At 41.4% G+C, this 12,546-nt stretch overlaps 1 long non-coding RNA gene across 1 annotated transcript in view; it reads left to right on the top strand.

Annotated features, from left to right (window-relative positions):
- LOC309527585 overlaps nt 1–9,874 on the top strand; it is a 105,760-nt gene extending 95,886 nt beyond the window's left edge. The window contains exons 3-5 of the long non-coding RNA XR_014217263.1: nt 2,721–2,801; nt 4,540–4,683; nt 8,619–9,874. This is a non-coding gene — a long non-coding RNA (uncharacterized lncRNA). The remainder of the gene's footprint in view (nt 1–2,720; nt 2,802–4,539; nt 4,684–8,618) is intronic.
- The last annotated feature ends 2,672 nt before the right edge of the window (nt 9,875–12,546 follow it).

Raw genomic sequence — 12,546 nt, 5'->3', positions numbered from 1 at the left:
AGAATATTTTCAACTCTTCAGCCGGCGTTCTCAGTCTCTACTTTTTGTATTTGAGTATTGATAGTTGGTTACAAAATACCGCAGGCCCACTGGGGTTCTGTCCATCCACTTATGGAAGAATCTTTGGCTCAGCAGAAGCTTCCATAAGCCAAACAAAGCATGGGGGAGGTGCTCTTTGTAAATTCTCCCTTCCTTCTGCACTCCTCTGTGCTACCTGCCACACTCTTCCAAATCTTTAGAGCAAATCTAGGGGGCTGCATGGGAAAGGGAGAGCCAGTGAAAATTGGTTCCACCCTTTCCCACCAACTGAAGCTTCCACTAATTCAAAGAGCTTCAGTGGTGGGCACAATGGGACCCAACCCATTGGGCCAAGCCATGTAGAGTTATGTATCTCCTCAAGGACTTCGCATAGCTCTTCTGTTACTGTTCATGCAGGGCCATCCTACCATTAAGTAGAGTGAAGCAGCCATGGCAGGTGGCCGATGCTGGGGGATGGGAATGGCAGCAGCATCAGTATCCTGGCCATTCCTTCCGAGTCCCCTGAGCATTCCCTCTGTTGGAGGACAGAGCAGTGTGGCCAGCAATGTGCTCCTTAATAGCTGACTGCCCTTCAGCTGCCCCGGATGCTGCTGAAATAAGATTCAGCTGCCAGTCTGGTTGACTTCTTTATATGGAATGGAGTGAAGGTGCCATTTTTTCCTTTGCCTCAGGCATCAAAATGTCTTGGGCTGGCCCTGCATGCAACCAAAGAGATAAAACCTAAAATGGCTTCTTATGTTTTTCTGGCAAAGAAAGCACAATTATGTTGTTTCGTGTGCCATTTTGTTGTCATTTATATGCTGCAAGAAATAAGGAAGCCACTTGTCTTTTCTATGCGGGCAGCAAGTATAGCATATTTTCTATGCTGGAGCCCCCTATAACCTATAATAAAGGCCCAAATCTCGATAAAGCCTTACAAACCTAGACAGAACCTGGCACTATTAAATGCTTAGGAAGGTGGTTCATCCAGCCCTGGAAACAGCAGGTATCTATGTACATTTGTGATCATTTGAGACAATTAAATATTGATTGTGTCCTTATACAGTATATACACATGTTGATATTTCTTCTGGCCTCCCTTTGAACCTCATTTTCCTTATGAGATTTTTCATTTGCTGTATAATTGCAACTGAGGAATTATAATGCCTTTTTGCAATGTAATTCATAAAGTCACTTACGGCCTTGCATAATTAAAATGGCCATATTGCACAGCTCACTGCACTTTGAAATGCATACTTTCGCTAAGAAAGTGTGTTTCATACAAGGCCCTAACAATGTGTGAAATGCTAGATACTTCGACAAACAAAATTATTCCAACATAAACTTTTACAATAATACTCAGAAGGTGGATGCAGAGTTAGCTAAAGATGTTTTGCTGGATGATGCAGAAAATTCAAATACCTGTTGCAGGAGAAGATAAATGAATAAAATAGCTGGTAGTTTGCTGCCTTTGCATGATACCCTGCAAAATATGCCACCTGAATCAGGTCTCACTGCTGTACCTTGCCTAATAGTAGGGCTGGGCCTGAAAACATCACTTCCATTCCCAGCATGGAACAATGTAGATAGATTAGGGAGCTTGGTGTAACATGCCTGTGGTAGGCCTAACCTTTACAGTGCTGAATAAATATTTGCCTGCAGAATAACTAATCAACTCTTTTGTTTTTAGAAGCTATAGGAGCTTTTGATTTTGAGTAAGCCAGTAAATCTACAGCATAAAGATAAAAAAAACAAAAACTTTCAACTCTTGTAACAACTGCTTTCACCTCTGTAAGGAGGCCTGCCTAACAGATCCATCACTGCCAAAGCACTTCTTCATTTGATTAATGATATGAAAAAAGAATCTATAGTCAATTTAGTTTTCCCCAAGCCAGTGAGATGCCTTGTGCAGTCTAATCTTAGCCATGCTTACCTGGAAGCAAGTCCCAATGGATTTACGTAATGGGGTTTACTCCCAGAAAGGTATTCACAGGCTTGCAGCCTAACAGAGCACTCTGACAAGGGAAGAAGAGATATACTGGCAAAGCAACAGCTGCGCCTTGTGCCCTGCCATTTTGTTGTGGGCAGGGTGGGAGGGCAGCTTTCTCTTTTACCTTCCATTGACTACATTCAGATAGAGCGCTATGATGCACAACCTATGCTTGCTTGTTTGTCAGAGAAAGTCATACCACGCCCTTTAATAAAATCCCTCATGCAGTTTATGTGATTTTAAAAGACACTAATATTTATTGGGGGGGGGAGACTTAAACAGTAAAATCACTAAGACCTGAGAACCAGAATATATTCTGTTTAAAATGGAATTTTTATTTATGCACCTGGTTCCGCTAGCAAGAACCAGCAGAAGGACTGCCACTCATGCAATAGGGCTTTCATCTACCCACACCCATATTTGCGCCCCCCCCCCAACATACACTCTAAAGGAGAAACCCCAGAACAGCATATGGGTGGTGGAAAGGGCCGCTATTTCACAAGACAGCCAGAAATCCTTGCACCGACAGAATAATCTCCTTAGTACTACATTAAATTCCATCCTAAGTACGAGCATTCAAAAGAAACAATGGCGATGTAATGCATGAAGAATTAATATTCTTGCCAGTTCTGTTTGAAAACAGAACCTTTGAGAAGCGAAACACGCAATGGTGTTAGTGTGCTGACTTTGACAAAGTTTTACTCTCTTTCAGATCTCCTGCTCTTTGCCATTTCCTTTAATTGAGGAAGACTCCAGCGTTCCAAATGAGGCTGTTGTAATCCTCATTTCCCAGGTGAGCCAATGGAAACTCAAGAAGATCAAGCTGTGTTTCAGCGAGCTGGTGTGATATTTATTCCCATTTCTCACTCCTCGCTCTTAATGCGCGCACACCGGCTCTGTTCATCGCTGCCATTCCCACAAAGATGCTGTCCTGCCGCTTCATAATTCATTATGAGGAGTGTGTGTAAAATGCACGCTGACACATAACAGTTCTCCATAGTCTAATACCACCGCAGGGCTGCTTGTGAGCCAACCCACCCAGGACCGATCTACAGTGAGCTCCAGATTGAGAAATCAAATCCCAGGCTGATGTCTGTGTTGCCTTTCTGGCGTTTGCAACCAGCTGCATTAGCATTTCCTAAAATACAGAGAGCAGTTGTGCTTTCGGAGGCTGCCCCAATGGGGACTCTCTGTTACTTCTCTCCTGTTTCTCAGTTTCCCAATAATATCTTGAGAAAAGATGTAGGGGAAACATTTATTGATTTATATATTTTTTGTAAAAAATAGTTAGCAATTCTTGCCAGAAAATAAAACAAGGATGGGGAATCTATGGCCCTCCAGATGTTTTCCACTACAATTCCAATCAGCCCCAGGTAGTGGGAATGGATGATGGGAATTGTAATCCAAAACACCTAGAGGCCACTAGGCTGGGGAAAGCATCTGATATCCATTGCATCTGATAGTGTGATGCCGAGTTTACAGACAAAACAGTGCAGCCAGCCCAAGACAATTTGCTGCCCAAGGAGAAGGGCAAGATTACGCTCGTTCTCCCATTTCATGTACTGAAACTGATAGAACTGGTGGTTGGTGCTAGTTCATGGGTACAAGACAAGCTGCACGCAGGGGCGAAGGAAGGGGAATCGGCACTCGGTGTGGGGTGTTGGGGGGCGGGACATGCGTGCGCGCCGTACGTAGGGCGCATGCGCAGCACAGTAAGTAGCATTGCCGTGCATGCGCCACTGGGCAGTTTGCTGACAGTTCTGCTCGAGTGCTGCGCGGACGGTGGCGGAGGGTGCAGCCACAAGCGGAGGATTCTCCGCATGCGGCTGCAGTGGAGCAATGGCAGTGGTTCATGCCAACGCGCCCAGGAGGGGCAGGGCGAGCCCCTGGTGGGGTGCCTTCTTGTCACCCCCATCAGAGATGGCACCCGGGGCGGACTGTCCCCCACCCCCTTCCTCTGCCACCGGCTGCACAGCCCCACAGCTCAGTGCTTCCAAACCTCATCACAACCCACCAGTATCTACTAATGGTAGGGCCAGCACTGCCTTTTCCAGATATGTGCCTTTTCTAATTATCCTGTTTCTAAATTATTCACATTGATTCAGTAAACTAGAAATAGAAAACTGGGAGGAAGTGGCGTCAATAAAAATGCCACCATTGTTCACAAGGAATTCAACCCATCCTCTTTTGTTCACAATAATTTTGTGGCTCAAAGGTTTTTTTATTATCTTGACTGCATTTTCTTTTCATATTCATGAACACCTCCTAGCTGTAAGCCATAGCAAATGAGTCTACTGCTTAAAAATATATATCTTGCTTTGCTTTTCTATTTCTATTTTTATTTATTTCACCCACCCACCCATTTATTTCTGTAAGTCTTTCCCTATGAAGAAAGCTACCTTCTTATCAAGAGCAATCTGAAATCTTGTTCTGTAAATGTGCAAAATATTTTGCTGGCAAATCCCAGAAAAACTTATCCACCTCTTTCTCTTTCTCTCCCTCTCCATCCACCCTTTTTGATATTTTGCTAGGTGAAGCCAGCTCACAGCAATGTTCTCTGCAAGGACCCCTACTGTGAGGCACCCTAAAAGAAACATGTCAATTGTATAGTGAAAGGGACGCTAGCCTGGAACAACGTTGTTGACATGAAGTATTGCATTAAACATGAAACAAAAGTAAGTATCCTGAAATTTTGTCTGATATGAAAGCACTCTTGGGGGGAAATGAATAGCCAGACAGGGGTTCTTTCACAGAGGTCAATGCCTTGCAGAATTCACAGCTTTGGGTGTGCACTTGATCATTACAAATATTAGATTTTTCAAAAAGAATTCCTTGAATATACTATTAATATATGGGAAAGTACTTTAATCTATAGGAAAGTACCTTCAGGGGCTAGAGGCTCAAAGTCTGGGAACAGAATGCTGCATTGTTGTACATTGCTTTGGCTACTTTAAGGGACTGAATGGGCAAGTGGTCTTACCAGCAGGGTACATTTTCATGTATTATGTGATCACTGGCAGCGGATTGCTCTGCACAGGGGAAACATATCTTTTGGAGGCACTATTCACTCTTAATCCTGATTAAAGACAGCTGGAGTTTCAGCAGTTTAGTATCTGTGAACATCAGCCCCATACTGTACAGCCTCATTTTGGAGATAAATTAAGATGAGCGAAAATAGAGAAAAAATATATATTCAAATTAGGATTACTGCAGATGACAATGGATAATGCCCTGGGGTACAGGCTCAATATCATTTGTATCTCGGGCTCATTTAAATGTATGCAAAATTTATGTCGTATGAATGTCCGTATTAAGATTTTATAGCATACATTTTGTATGTCATTATTTCTTGGCATATTAAAAAGACTTATGGCTGCTAATGTTGCTTTTGCTTGTAACATAAAGCTGGTGAGAGCACTGAAGTGCATGGATACCAGTATCATAGCCATCTCTTTGTTGCATGTGTAAGACTTTCAAAGGCATCATAATGAAATGAACTTTTAGAAGTTTTTTATTATGTTAATTCTCTCTGTCCCACCACCTCCTCTGTCTAACCACTGCTTGCCCTATAACCCCTTTGGTCACTTTCAGCAAAGTCTGGACTCATTATTAGCATCATTCATCATCGGTTTATTTGTATGCTGCTAATTTTTAACACACACACACACACACACACACACACAGAAAGAGAGAGAGAGAGAGAGAGAGAGAGAGAGAGAGAGAGATACCCTGCTTTGTACAACTCCAAATCTTGTCTACCATGTTGCAGACTTTTAATAAGTTTCTTGGGGTTGTATCCAACTAAGTCCTATTCAGAGCAGACCCATTCAAATTACTGGATCTAAGTTAGCAATTTCTATTAATTTCAATAGGCCTTCTCTGAAGAGATCAAACACTGGATACAATGCTTAGCATGTAAAGGTGAAATTAGGCATTGTGCTCTTCCAGTTCTTCCATCTGCACAAACTTGCTAGATGGAACAACCCCCCTGCTTACCCTGTGTGCTGTTCTGGGGGCTTCCCCCCCACCACCATTTGGAGAGGTACAAAAGGAGGAGCCAAGGAAAAGCCCGGTTGCCCAAACAGAAGTTCTTATGCATGGTATCTACTTACAGGGCTCATTAGGTGAATCCAGCCCCCAACCCCCCATTATTTTCATTCTTCGGGCAAATTTTCTTGCAATGAAGGCTAATTTGCCATTTTCCCATCCAGGAAGGAGTTGGCAAGGAAGTTGCAGCATTGTTATACTGTGAATAGCAAAGGAAGGCGGCATGATGTACAGGGTTCTTCTCTTGACACCCTGGGCAAGCTAGCAGTCAGAGGAAAAGATGGGGCAGTTTGGTTCAGTATTTGGGAGTATCCCCACACATTGTGTGATGCCTGAGAGCAGGGCAGCATAAAGCTTCATATCCTTGCGCCAGCGCTTTATCAGTGCAGGGGGAGAGCCTCCCAAATGTGCATTTGTTGTTCATGTGAAGAGCCAATGCATGTTCAAGAAGCAGCCTCACTATAGGCATACCATCAACACATGGATAGAATTGCAGAGGGGCCAACAGGGGACGAATGGTGGGTAGAGTTGCACAGCCCCACAATGACAGTTATGTGTGACTGAATGAATAATAATAATAATAATAATAATAATAATAATAATAATAATAATTTATTTATACCCCTGAATAGGGCTTTTTAGAGTTAGGCGGAAGTACAGCATGGCACCCATGTCAGCAAGAAATGAGAAAGAGTTGTTACTGTTCTTTTTACTCAATGTAGGCGCTGCAGAGAGTGGTATAGGAACACTGACAAATATTTAGAGATAAGAAAGTATACAAAATGAGAAATGGTAGCCGATGGTGGCTCCGATGCAGGAAGAAATAAGAATTTCCACAAGCTGCTGAGTCTAAGAAGATGTCTAGGTCTGGAGTATCTGTTAAAGTAGAAAAGGCCTCTCCCTTTCCTACACTAAAGATAAGAAAAATTATTTCCCCTTCCTGCTGTTTCTTCCATTTGTCCATAACTTAGATGAGCTAGTTAAAAATAAAAGTCATAGAAAAGAAGTTTGGGGAAAGAATAGCAACCATTAGTTCCGGGATGCTACCAAATGGCACCTATTTGGTTTATTTTTATGCATTTCTGAAATGAATAAATAAATAAACATATATATTTTGACATCATCAACACTTTATACGAGATCAGATCATTGTAAGAATGAGTTACCTGGTCCCCATGACGCTGTAAGTCAAACTATCACTTGCCAAGCCCACACTGCCGCATTGAGCTAAAGCAAGGTTCAGCTTAGTGTGTCATCCCAATCTGGGCTCATGGTTAAGCTCTCTGCTACCTAACCACGACCAATCTAGGAGCTGCTAGCTTTGCATGGCCCAGGTGGCTTGGTTGGTTTGGCATGCAAAGCTAGGCCAGTGGAAAATATAACATGATGATTTAATTTGGAAACAAAGAATGAGATCCAACTTTGAGGGCCACTGCCTTTTGTTTTAGTGGGAGGGTTGCAGGCAACAACTTATGTTTGTGCAACAGGACTCCCCCCCCCATTTTTCATTCTATGCACCCCTAAACCTGTTCTAGGGAATTGCCCCAACACCCTGGAACAGATGTGGGGGTGGTGTGGGGCACCCATGAGAAAGGGGAGAGGCCTGCTGCACCGTTATCCCACTGGGGCAATTATTCTGCTGAAAACCACCCAAAGTTTTTAAAGGCATAGGTTTAGTTTAATAAGAGGCCCATAACAAGATATGCTTTTAAATGATAATGACACAAATGTGCAGCTGTTGAGGATATAAAGCACATTTTCAAAGCTTTTATTTTGGAGTCAATATTTCCAGAACATTTCTATTTTGAGTCTCATTTTTGTATCTTCTACAACTGACTGTCAATACACATCCTATAGATGTCTGCTCAAAAGTAAGCCCAACTGAGTTTGATGGGATTCATTTCCCAGAAAGTGGGTATAAAATTGAAGTCTAAATCTCTCTTGCACTGCATGTTTTCCTTTGAGAATGTAAACCACTCACCACATTTCATCACAGCTGGTAAAAACTAGGTCATTAATATTTCTAATCGGAGCTGAATCCTGGAAGGGAAATACTTTTAAAACGCAGAGTCCATCTTGCTTAGCAGTATTATTTTAAACATCCCTAAACTGTATTGACAACATGTTGCAATACAGAACATTGCACCCACAGTTATTCCTTCATTCTGGTGCTGCTTGCGTTAAAGTGTAAATTGCGCTGTTTGTTCTTTCCCCAAAAGAATGAGTGATCAACACTGTAAATGACATGCAGTAATTATCTTTGATTAGCAACTATGCTAACTTTAAGGAAATAAAGTAGATGTTGATTACCAATCACTAATGTAGTGCTTTCATGAACAACCATAATTCCACTCATGAATATACATTAATCTTATGCATGAGCTGTTATCTTTATCTGGAAATGAAAGGCACTAACAATTTCATTTTATTTCTCAACAGGAACATTTTTTTTTAAATGGGGAGGCGGGTAAAAATGGGTATTACCTAAAATTTCAATGGCTCATTGCTCATACTTCACCTGAAACTGTACCTGTGCTCTTTATCTACTAAAAAAAAAATGCAGCACTTTATTAAGCTGGCTGATAAGCATGAATAATTGCTCACACGTGAGCTGTGTAGCGTCAAAGAAGGTACTTGTGGCAAATTGGAGAAAAGGGGAATTTCTGCTTTCCATCATGCCCTTTTCGCCGAAGAAGCTGCTGCGCTTTTTCTTCAACATTACTCATGCGAGGAGCCCTCTGCGCTTATCAGCCAGCTCTTACGAGAACAAGTTCTAAAGCAGGAAAAGGCAACAAAGCAAAAACCCATAGGTATTTTTTCATTTAAAACTTTCCTCCCTCACTTTTCTTTATAGATTAATTTCAGGCAGCTTACGGAATGAGTAAAACACATCCCAAAAATAAAAACAAGAACAACATCCAAAAATTGCTTTAAAATGGTATTGTAAGATCAGAGCAGATTAAAATGAGTTGGGAGCTTGGGAAACATCTTCAGATGAACAGTGCAGTCCTATGCATATTTACTTGAAAATAAGTATTGTGTTCAATGGAGCTTACTTCCAGGTAAATGTGCATAGGTTTGCAGCCTAACCACATTAAAAGTTTGATGGAATAAAAAAATCGTAGCTTAAAAGAGAGGAAATCAACTGCAACTCTCAACAGAGAGAGTTCTGTAACCTGAGCACCAGAACAGAAAAGATACTGTCTCTCATTCAAACTAACCATGCTTCTGAATGTGATAGAACATATTGCAGGGCTCCAACATGGTGGGTAGAAACAATCATATGGCAGAAGAAAGTGCTTCAGGCAGGATCAGTGAGGATGCTTACCAAATGGGGAATCCCATAATAAAAATGGTTTCCTATCTGTTTACTAGACTAACCAAGGTCAGTGCCAAAAGTCTTCAGCACAGATACACAAGTACACATGCCAATATTGCTTCAGTAAATCCACACTTCCAAGGCAAAGGCTCTCTTCAAAGCAAGCATCTAAAGAAAAGAAAAAGCACATCCAGGAGACGGATGGTCAACATCTCATCTCTTGAGAGTTTAGGTTCTAGGGTGTAATGCTTTTTCATAGTTCCTTCATTTTTGGAGTCATCCTTCAAGCAACTTTAGTTAGTCGACACCTGTGCATTGAAACTTCCATTGCATAGCAGACAAGCACTATCTTACTTCCTTTTTGGTACTTATTGAAGACCTCTCTCTTCCAACAAATATTTTAAGTGGAATGTTTTATCCCAGTCCTTATCTGTGTTGGCCTAGAAATTGTATTTCTCTGTGTTTTTATTGCTGGTGTTTTTATTGTGAAATTGCTTTGGGATGTTTCATGGGAAGTGATTCATAAATGAAATGAATTAAAATAAATAAATCTTCATGGTCTATTCCCTTTATTCTCATTTGATTGTCATTTATCCCCTCTGGGAAAAGACTTATTATGTATTGATGTGATCATAGCCTTTGCGCAGAATTTTACCAAGGCAAATGGCACATGCACTGGGGGGGGGGACCAGCTTAAATGCAAACGTGATGTGATTAAACAAACAGTTGTAGCATTATTATTTTTTGTGGTGTTTTGCCAATGTGCCGGAGTGTGGTAGCACAATACTGCTACATCTGTGGTCGCATCATCATTGTTGCAAAGGAAATGAAAGCTGAGACAGACCAAACACGCTCCAATTGTGGAATTAATTTTAGACATTGTTTCAGTTAAACAGAAATTTAGAAGGAGAACAGCAGGAACAAGGGTGGAGCAAACCAGAGGAACAGTAAAAGAATGAATGGAAGGAAAGCCTTTCATGTGCACCTTGTTCTTATTTAGGCCAGCCTATGCTGTTTATTTGTTGCATCACCAGTCAAGGATCTGGAAATGCTGCCAGTAGACAAATGATATTTCACATAATACCAGGCTTCACCTCATTCAGCCTGTCGGTCATACTCCAATATGGAAGGAGGCAGAGAATTCTGAGAGAGAACTCAAGAGACTGAAACCCAAAATGTGGCTATGAAAATAAAAGGCCACTCAAAATAAGAAGCTGAGCTGCCAGTATAACAGTGCGGTATAAGTGTTTGAAAGGTGAAAGGAGACGACTGATTGCTCCCGAACTAACTTCACCTTAGCGAGCCAGTGGAAGTCTGTACTTTTACAGTACATGTACAACTGCTTACCTTCAGAAGCAACTGGCAGGATGGGGTGGCATTGCCTCCCTGGTATCATAAGCAGAGGTTGCTGCCAGTAACTGAGAGGGTGAGAAGGAGATAGTGGAGCAGTTGGCATGGTGCCAACAGAGCAGCAGAGACAATCTTTTGCTCCCAATGCTGTACCTGTACCCCACCTCTTTACCTCTGCTTCCCTTCCACTCAGTTATCAGCAGCAATCTTTGCCCCACCCCACTACTGTTTACATTTTGTGCTGGTACCCCTACATTTTGTAATGGCCAGTACTGCTTGCTTACATTTTGTACTGACACCTCATTTGTGGAATGCCCTCCCTTTACGGGTAAGACAACACCGCCATTATTTCAGCACCAATGGATTCTGAGCCTGCTTAGCCAAGCTTTTTTCAGTTTTCAATGTAAGACTTGTAGCCTTCTCCTCCGTTAAGCCATTCTTGACAATTTTTCATTTGGTTTTACTGATGGTTGCTTCTACCCACACCCCAGCTTCAGGAGTGGTGGGCTCACCATGTCTGGGCTTGCAACAACTTGGATATTCTAAAACTCTTCTATGAAAAGCATTTTCCTAATGCTCTTGAAATTTGTCTCTGGAAACAAATAAATTCAGAAATAATAGAAGTAGCCTTCCAGTGAACCAGAAATCTGAGACTTGCAGTTACAGGAGAAAACAGAAATTGGAGCATGTTGATTATGGAGATATGATGGATTCAATTTTATATGCAGCAACATATTAAAAATATTCAAATTACACAAGAGTGAAGCATACTATAAACCCAGCCAAGGAGATGAAATATTCTGGTTGCTGCAGCAGCATTTTGTAGACAGTAGTATTGTATCCATTTATTGCATTTTTATGTCCCTATCTGAAGACCTATATTCCACAATGGGATGGATCTCATACTGTGAGATCTAATGCAAATCTCAACCAGAAGTGTACAGGTCATACATATATTACATGGCTCAGCCTAAGTTTTTCAATGTCATTAAATCAATGTATTGTCCATCCTGGTGTGTTTGAAAGAATGTACAGAACCAGCTGTGATGCCATCTCGTTATTCTAGGGGATGTGGCATGTTTCTATCCTACCCCATCCCAGAAGTTATGTGTTGATATTCATGGACAAGAAAGCAAATGTGGTATCAGTAGCAAATACAAAATACTTATTCTTTGCTTGCTGGTCATTTAGAAAAAAGCTATAACAGCTGGGTCCCCCAAAGCTCTGTGAAAGCATAATTTATGACCCTCAAAGTGGCAAGAAGCTGTTGGAACAATCTCAGCCATGAGTAATATCAACATAGTGCAAGGACCATGAATTACTGCAAAGGGGAAGCAGGAGTTGGCCTATAAATTGTAGATTTTGATAGAAAACCAAACTTGTTCAAACGCAGTCCAGAGAATATGGCTGTGGAGGTTAACTGGAATGGCTATGGAGATCTCATGGACAGTGGTGCTCTGGAGCATCTTGGCGTCACAAGGATAGAGAGAAATTCATTTGGTTTGCATTTTAATGAGAACCTAATATGCACTTTCTGAACCAGTAAGGCAAACTGAAATATAGCTATGCCTTTAAAATTTCTTCAAATACTTCTTCAAATTTTGCAGTGCAGTGCTCCAAGCAAAAATGTATACCAAATTCCATAATTCAGAAGAAAGTGCACACTAAAATTCATCTATTAATGAAAAATGTGTATATTGGGCAAAGTGCATACAAAAGCACTTGCATTTGTAGTGTATCTGAATCCCAGATTTGGGAATGGGTTGAAACATATACTCAATTACTACTAAATTTATGTACTGTAGCTCATTGCCCCTAGTCT

This window comes from Podarcis vaucheri (genome assembly GCF_965113315.1).
Source record: "Podarcis vaucheri genome assembly, chromosome: 1".
Taxonomy (NCBI): domain Eukaryota; kingdom Metazoa; phylum Chordata; class Lepidosauria; order Squamata; family Lacertidae; genus Podarcis; species Podarcis vaucheri.
Note: the sequence above shows the minus strand (reverse complement) of the source record. Positions and strands in the feature narration are given on the sequence as shown.